The sequence below is a fragment of the Pleurodeles waltl genome, chromosome 4_1, assembly GCF_031143425.1.
Source record: "Pleurodeles waltl isolate 20211129_DDA chromosome 4_1, aPleWal1.hap1.20221129, whole genome shotgun sequence".
In the NCBI taxonomy this organism is placed as follows: domain Eukaryota; kingdom Metazoa; phylum Chordata; class Amphibia; order Caudata; family Salamandridae; genus Pleurodeles; species Pleurodeles waltl.
This window is the reverse complement of record NC_090442.1, coordinates 891,707,672-891,716,588: the sequence shown is the minus strand read 5'-3', so window position 1 is coordinate 891,716,588 and position 8,917 is coordinate 891,707,672.

The following is an 8,917-nucleotide window of genomic DNA, read 5'->3' as shown; positions in this document are numbered from 1 at the left end:
ATCCTTGTCTGTGGCTTTGTGTCTCATAGTCATGCATTCATTTAGTGATATTCTGTACTCATTGACATGGATTCACAAAAGACAATCATTTAGCAGAGTAGATGGATTACAGTAAACATCTAAATGCTACGTGTGTACAAGGTGCTTTATTTTCAGGTCCAAGTCTATTTATGAATTCTATACAATGTTCAGTTCAAAGACCCCATGAGTGAACGTTACGTATGTGTAGCACAATCAGAGTCCAAGGTTGAAGGACATGTCATGAGACTTAGGAATAGTTTTCATTAGTGAGGAGGTCAAAAATAAATTGCCAATTGGAAAGAAAGAGACAATGACAGTTCATAGCAGACAAGTCAACAGTGGTTGGGTGATGAGAGCACATTTCCGACTGTCACGACACTGGTATGATCATGTGTCCAGAACTAAAAAGATACTGTCCATGTGGCACAGACTTGTGCTACCTGGTGCTTTTCATGTGAATGTTACTCCTTCCACATCTTCATCCTCTGATGTGTGTGGTGCCTTCTGGGCCAGGGCTGGTGCTGTTGTAGAGGTAGAGGGGGCCACACACACTTCAGGGGATAGAGATATGGAGTCAAAGGACCCGGCAGCTGCCATATGTGGGTACACATAAGGCATCACTGCAGCAAAGAGGAACTGATGATTTTTCAATATTGCAGCAACATCACAGTGGTAGGCAGCTGTGATTTCCCTGAGGGAGGCCACTTCTCGCTGTTTGGACTTCAGGGTATTCTGCATAGCCCACCGTCTGTTGTCTGTTATGTGGCTGCCAGTTTGGGAGGTCAATTGTGGTAGCCTCTGCCTACTGACAGCAGCTAATTCGGCCAGAGACTGCTAGAGTCCACATAGCGGGGAGTGGGTCCCTCTGATGGCAGTCGAGTTGTCCTTATTTGGATTGAGGCATGTCTGCACTCCCTCTAGGCTGCCTGCCATGGTCTCAATCCCCATCAGCACCTGCTTGGCCAGCTCCCTCTGGATGCCTATCACTGTCCTGTGATCTCTGGGTCCTCAGAGTCCAGGGCTGTGTGAGTACTGGCTTGTGTGTGCTGGTAGCTGAGTGGTTCACGTGCAGACCCCGCAAAGCTGTGTGTCCTCCCTGCGACTGGAGGTGGTGTCTGGAGGGATCCTAGGACATCCTAGAGAGTCTGTTCATTGATGGTTGGCAGCTGGTCATCCATGTCATCTGTGAAATCCATGACAGGCAGCTAGGCAGGAGGTAAGCATTCATCCTCTGTAATGAGACAGTATAAAGTCAATCTTAGATTGTTGTGGCTGTGACATAGAACATCCTTCATTGGCCACTGGAGGCTCAATGACATGTTACTGACCCAAGGTTGTAGTTGTTCTTATGTGTTGCATGGTGTATCACGCATGGGTCAAGCTCACATGGCAGTTTTAGGACATATTTAGATGCCCGAGTGCCACCTTAGTGTCACTTTTGGTGAGGCTCCGGTGGCCCAATGACCTGTGTTGTATTTACAAGGTGGCATTAAGGCACTTTTTGTGCATTAACACCACCTTCTATATATGGCCCCTTCACATGCAGCACTTTTCATGAAAGGTGTGTGCCTACAGCAACACCCATTGTATTTTGCCACTGCCTCAGATTTACAACATTTTGTAAACTGAAAGCTGCGCCAAAATCTAACGGTAGCCCAGGGATGACATTTGCATTGGAAAACAAGGAGGAATGCTTACATTACTGGTAGAATTTTGTTTGCTTTTTCTATGTGCTCTGCATTCTGCAGCACACATAGTAAGAGCAAATTGCATTTTAAGTTTGTTGTTTTGCAGGAGGCTGTTACTTCCTGCACAAATACAATCTCCCCCTCAACGCAGCCATCCTTGTACTATGGTGGAAGGGTGGTTGCGCTGGCGCACAACGGCTAATTTACTGGTGGCGCAGTGGGGCACACAGGGGTGTGCCGTATTCTTATCAATATGGTGCATCCCTGTGTTTTGAAAATGACAATGCATGATGCTGCCTGATTTGACACAGTGCCACACATCATCATTTTTTTCCTGGCCCTCTATCTTGTCAGATGGTGAGATTGCAGCTACTTTTACAGCTGCACACATGCTGTTCACAGACATGCTCCATGTGTTGTATTTGTTTTCTTTTGTGGCCATTCCCAAATGGCACATATGGTTGTCTCAGGGTTGTTGTGGCTTCATCCTATGTGAGTTGTGTTCCATAGGTTGCAAGCTTTAAGGCAGATCTTTTTTCATGTGGCACAACTCAGGGCAGCAGCAATATGTGTGGCACTACACTGCACCAGTTTAGACACACAGGGTTGTCCCATGTTTACTGAATACAGTACAGCCCTCTAATTCCCCCTGCACCTGCACACATTTGTTCTCCCTACACCAACACAGGCATTGTTCCAGCATGATGAAGGGGTACCTGCCTCAAGGGGCTGATTTGTTTATGTGCAGGGAGTTGTCCCTTCCTGTACATAAATATGCAATTTTAGCTAAGGTGATACAAACATGGGTAAAGGCAATGCAACAAGAATTAAGGGAAGCAGTTTGGACAGGTACACCACTCTGACACCACCCCAGGGGTGGTATTGACTTCCATCTTAGTCTCTGATGTCTAAGTTGCGTAGGTACAGGGGCATTGACAATATGTAATGGGTGTTGTCTTGCCACAGCCATACGATTTGCACCTCCCTTCCAGGCAATGTGCTGCATATTTACATGGTGGAGTATAGCCATAGTGAGTGGGCTATGTCCATGCTGTGAATATGTTGGAGTGCATAGCACAACCAAAGTGCCAGTACATATGTGGCTTGGGTGGGGATGGGGCGTCTTGATTCAGAGCCCATGTATCCCGATGCAACCCATTAGCATGCATTGAGAATGGCCTATGTGCCTTCCACTTCTGCCATTTGTGGAAGTCCAGATATTCCCCCCTGCAATTTACCCTGCATTTGTGGTGGTTCTTGATAGTATGTGCTGTCTTGGCATTTGATTCCTGTGACCAGCTCCTCCGGGATGACCTCTGCAACCATCTCCTCCAGCTCATCCAGGTCCTCCTGTGGTGCGGGACTTTCACCTTCAGTCTGCAGTGCTGCTCACAGTTCCTGGTCAGTTTCTGGTTAGTCATGTGGTTGCAATCATGCCAACCCTTCTTGCACTCTGTGACAGTCCTTTTCACTTCTGCCACGCTGTTGACTTTGTCTACAATTTCCTGCCATATTGTGTCTCTCCTACCAACTGCCAATTTGGAGGTGACAAAGAGCTGGTGTTGTTGCTCCATCACCTCTCTGACCAGGATTTCATACTCCTCCTTACTAAAACGACATTTGCGCTTTCTCTTCTCCTGGGACTTCTTTGGACCCTCCGGGCTGGTACTTAGGTGATTGGGGTCTCCCTGGAGTCTCTCCTGGCCTGAAAACTCCATCTTCTCTTCTGTTTTCAATGTTTCATCCTTGTGCATTTTGTTTTGATGCTAATGGGGTAAAAATATGGTGCTAATCCTTTTGCAACATATTTACGTGCCGCAAAATGGTCAAGCACCACTTTTGTAGCATTAGCGTCATGTTTGCTTATGACAAGTCGCAATCGTTAGTGTCACTTTTGTACGCTAACCATTTGTTAGCGCCATCTTGCGTCACGTAAGGGAATGGTGTTAGCTGGTGTTAAAAAAAATTATGTACAACTGTGTTATTACAGTTGTGCACCATTTTTAATAAATATGGGTCTAAATGTCGCATGACGCAGTGCATCAAAATTTGTTTTTTTTGTCCAAAAACTTGCCTCCTAATATCACTACCAAGGGACAGCCTCCTCAGTAAAGGGGATCTAATGGGCAAGCCAGGTGCTTCAATGATTGTTCTTGGGAGGGGTAGGTTTGGATTTCTTTGGTGTCAGGGACAGGTAATCAGTAAAGGCGGGTGGAGGAGAAAGGAAGGGAGAGGATGGGTGTGAGAGGTAGAGGGAGGTGGAGTGGGTGTTGTGTGTGTGTTTGATGTGAAGGTGGTTGTTGGTCTGGTGTATATGGTGCATGTTTGGGTGTGTGTGTCTTTGATGGCATGTGGTGTTCGGTTGCGTGTGTGAATTTGCACTTGGTGGGTGTTGGGGTGTGTGTGCTTTTCTGTGAGTATGTTTGGATGAATGTGCTGTTGAGGTGGTTGGTGTGGTATTGGTGGGTGTGTCTGTATGTGTTGTAGGTGCATGTGTGTCTGGTGTATTTTTGTGTGTGATTGTATAGGAGTACTGTATCCAGGTGATTGTTAGCATGTGCTTCTGGTGGTGTTTTTTTGCATGTGGGTGTGTGTGTTTAGATGAGTGTGATGTAGAGGTGGATGTTGTGGTTGTGCTGCTTATAGGTGTGTTGGTGGTTGTGGGAGTGATGGTGGTTAGGGTTGTTGTGGTGGTGCATGTGTCTGTGGTGGTGGGTGTTGTGATTGTGTATGTGGTGGTTGTGTCTGTGGTGGTTGGTGTTGTGGGTGTAGTGGTTGTGTTTGTGGTGGTGAGTTTTGTGATTGTGGGAATGGAGGTTGTGGTTGTTTTTGTGATGGTGGTTGTTGTGGTGTGCATGAGTAGAGTGTCAGTAGTGTGTGTCTGTTGGATGGGTGCATGTTTGTCTTCCTTGGTGTGTTTGTGTTCATGTGTAGGTGTGCTGCTTTTGTCTGTTGGACTTGGTGCATGCAAGGAAGTGAGTGTGTTTGGGATTGGGGTGGGAGGTGGCTTTAAGGATGAAGAAGGTGACAGGAGTAGGGGCACAAGGTAATGGCAGTTGGGCAGTTTAGGTCAGTGCCGAAGTTATCTTTGCAAGCGATCTCTGCATGACAGACATTGAACTGTGAATGGCCTCCAGGAATGCAACTATCTGTTGATTTTGGAAACTAAGCCCCTGGATGCCATTGACAATCACTGTCTGACTTACAGAGATGGTGCATAAGAGGTCAATAGCCTCTTCACTGAGTACAACCAGGATAGAGGGGTATGGAGGGAGGTGCCTGCGGCAAAGGAGACTCCAGCCCATTTAGGGAGTTTAGCTTGACCAACGGGGGCAAGAGGGAGGGTGGAGATAGGAATCTGGGTGGCAGATAAGGATGCAGATGGGTCAAGGTCTGTCGGGTCTGCCACTACTAGGGACTGGTCTTCTGTGGAAGCCTCCAAAGAAGATGTAGAGCGGGTGGCATCCATGCCAGTCCCCTCACCCTCAATGCCACTGTGTCCATTGGTGTCCGATATTTCTCCACTGGACGTACAGTGGTCAGATGCTTCCCTGCCCTCATCGCTGTTGTCTCCTTTGCCTGCTGCCGCAGATGCCAAAAAAACAAATACAAATTTTTTATCATATCTGTGCAAATCTAAATAGTCACAAGGTTGTCTAATAAACCATTTCCTTATTTAAACTTTCCACCTGCGCAAAGGCTAAAACAGTCACGTATCCTATATCATTACCCCATGCATGTAGGGGGCATTTTATGCACCCATTTGCTCACAGTTTATGAAATTACCATCATTAGTCCCATTTCATTTTAGAATGTTTCACTTAAATACTTCAAATTATTCATGGAATTGTTAACACCTCTGAGTGTTACACAGTGTTGCACCGCCAGGAAAAGGCTGGCAGAACGGGGAGTCGTGGGGCCCCTGGCATGGGCAGTGCAGGGGCCCCCTGACAGGGCCCCCCCATCGCACGGCCGCAACACATTTGGAGCTCCTATGTTGCGCCCATGATCTTTGCTGGGCCGGCGGTGATCTCCAAATGGTCGTGGCGGGGTGCGGCCGCATGGCGGTCAGATCTCAAGGTCATAATGACCCCCTTAGTGTTACAAAAAATAGAGGTACTTTATTTTAGTGACACAATGCCAAAAATACTTTGGAGACTATACTCCCTTAGGAGGTAATTAAATTATACAACATATACACTAGTAACCAAAAACAGGTAAGTAAATAGTCAGACAATTGTGCAAACAGTGAAAATCACAATAGGTTGCAATGGGCCTCGGGGGAACACAAACCATACAGCAAAATAGTGGAATGCGAAAGTCGGTTTCCCACCTGGGCAAGTGTAGTGTGTAGAGGGGCGATGGGAGTGTAAGAAAACACCAAAGGTATATAAAATACCCTGCCTCAGAGCCCAGGAAAGCAGAAGTAATACACTGCAAGTTTCCTAAAACACACTAGAAGTCATGATAGAAGATAATGCAAGAACCAGAAGGGACGGCAAGACACCAACAATGAATTCCTGGACCTGAAGACCTGTGGAAGAAGGGGACAAATTCCAACACCCATGTTGCTGAATCCATACCTGTTGTCTAAAGAGGGGACCCGAGCCACCAGTCGTCGCTGAAGAGCAGTGCCTGCTGAAGCAGGGAATTGACACCTTCACTCCATGGGAGATTCTTTCATTCTTCTGGTGCATGCTGAAGACTGGCAGTCCGTGGATGATGCATGACTGGGAAACTGTTGCAGTTGCTGGCAGGAGCTGAAGATATAATGTTGCAGAAGTTGTCTTAGCTTCTTTGTTGCAGTTTTATAGAGTTCCTGGAGCAGTCAGTGGTTGATCCGTTGGTAGAAGATAAAGTAAAGGATGCAGAGTATTTCTGCTGGAGTCTTGCAATACGAATCTGAAGAAACACCCAGAGACGAGACTCTAAACAGCCCTGAAAGGGGGATTGGTCACCTAACCAGGTACACACCTATCAGGAGGGGTCTCTGACATCACCTGCTGGCACTGGCCACTCAGGTGCTCCCAGAGTGAACCACCATCTTGGAATCCAAGATGGCAAAACCCAGGGACACTCTGGAGGAGCTCTGGACACCACCCCTGGGGTGGTGATGGACAGGGGGGTGGTCACTCCCTTTCCTTTGTCCAGTTCCATGCCAGAGCAGGGACTGTGGGTCCCTGAACAGGTGTAGACTGGATTATGCAAGGAGGGCAACATCGGTGCTCTTCAAAGCATTTCCAGGGGCTCTGGGAGGATACTCCTCTCATGCCCTGTGACACCTACTTCCAAAGGAAATGCATTGTTATGCCTTCCTGGGATTGAACTATTCAGCCCCCAGGAAGTCAGAAGCCTGTCTGTGAGGTGGCAGCAGCTGGAGCTGCATTGAAAACCTCAGAAGGCTGGTATGACACTACTGGGGGTCCACTGTGGAGCCCCCAGAGTGCATGGAATTATGCAACCAATACTGGAATCAGTATTGGGGTACAAGTCTCAGTTTTTTGACACCTTACATGGTCAGTTACCATTGTGAAGCTGTGCATAGGTATTGACCTATGTATAATGCACACTTAAAATGGTGTCCCTGCACTCATGAAGTACAGGAAAATGGGCCTGGACAATGTAGGGGCACCTCTTCTAGTGCAGGTGTGCCCTCACACACAGGTATTTTGCACCCAGCCTTCAGGGTCTGAAGATCTGACATATAGGTGACTTATAAGTGACCCGGTGCAGTGAAAATGGCTGTGAAAAAAAATGCATGCACTATTTCACACAGGCTGCAATGGCAGTCCTGTAGAAGCCTTTGTATGGGCTCCTTATGGACAGCAAAAGAAATGCTGCAGCCATAAGGATCCCCTGGAACCCCAATGTCCTGGGTACCTAGGTACCATATACCAGGGACTTATAATGGGGGGCCAGTATGCCGATTTGGAGTTAAATACCAGAGAGAGCATAAGCACTGACATCCGGGTTAGCAGGATCCCAGTGACACAGTAAAGCATACTGACAAAAACAGTGAAACACACTGACAAGTAGGCCACAAACCATACGCACTGGGGTCCTGACTAGCAGGATCCCAGTGACACAGTCAAAACACACTGACAAACAGGCCAAAAGTGGGGGTATGGGGGCAACCATGCTAGAAAGAGGCTACTTTCTCACAAATACTCAAGTCCATAACTTGAACGTTTTTCACTTTACATTTCTATCATTTCAACATATGGCTATGCTTTCTCATGTATACTTGTGGTACAGTGTCTTCTGGCCAGTGGAAGTAGGAGACATGCAGTTTGTAAGTCGAAAACTTGATTGTGAGTGAATTGAAATGTAAACTCACCTTATTCATTCAGATGACTTTTCATTTGAATTTACAGACATTTAAAAACATTGATAAACATCATTATGTTCACAGCCAAATAATTGAGGTGTCTACACTGCAATCACAAAAAAAAAAAAAAGTTACTTCAATCATGTACCTGTTCCACTGGGATTCAATACAGCTGGCTGTACAGGTACAGGACCTCATTTATGAGTATTTCCAATCCCTCTGTGGAGAAGTTAGGGGCCCTGTCACATGCTTAACTCAGCATCATGTCTCCCAGAGGTCAACAGCAGCAAAAGGGGAGGATGTGTTGTTGACTGCAAATTAGGAGACAAGTGAGCTTTTTTCTTAACACCGTGTACCTGTATACGAGATATGTAATTGATGATAGGGACAGGCACAACCATTGGCTTTTGTGCATTGCCGTTGAACACATTAACTTATGGCTGTATCCACTGTGGAGTGTTACACCTACTACGCAATCAACTTCCGTCGACAGCCGTCGGTTTGCCAATGTCCTGACAACAAGGTCAGCTATTTTTAAATGTTAAGTGCGTCACCACCTCTCAAATTTGTAACTTGTTTGTTTACCAATGCAAAATACATACAACACTGCCTTTTCATAATTTGGACACATTATGATGTATTGCATTACTGTCTTTAAAATCCAGAGTGACGCAGTGTATTTTATACTTCCATTGACGAAATTGTAGAAAAAAATAAATTAATTAAAATAATGTGTAAATAGTACCTTTCAAGTATTATTAATACATTATTTAAAAAAATATCAGACATGTAAATAATTCTAAGTTACAACATCACTAAAAAATTATGTGTGCATGTATGTCACAAAAACATATGGAATTTTGCCAAGACATGAGATGTG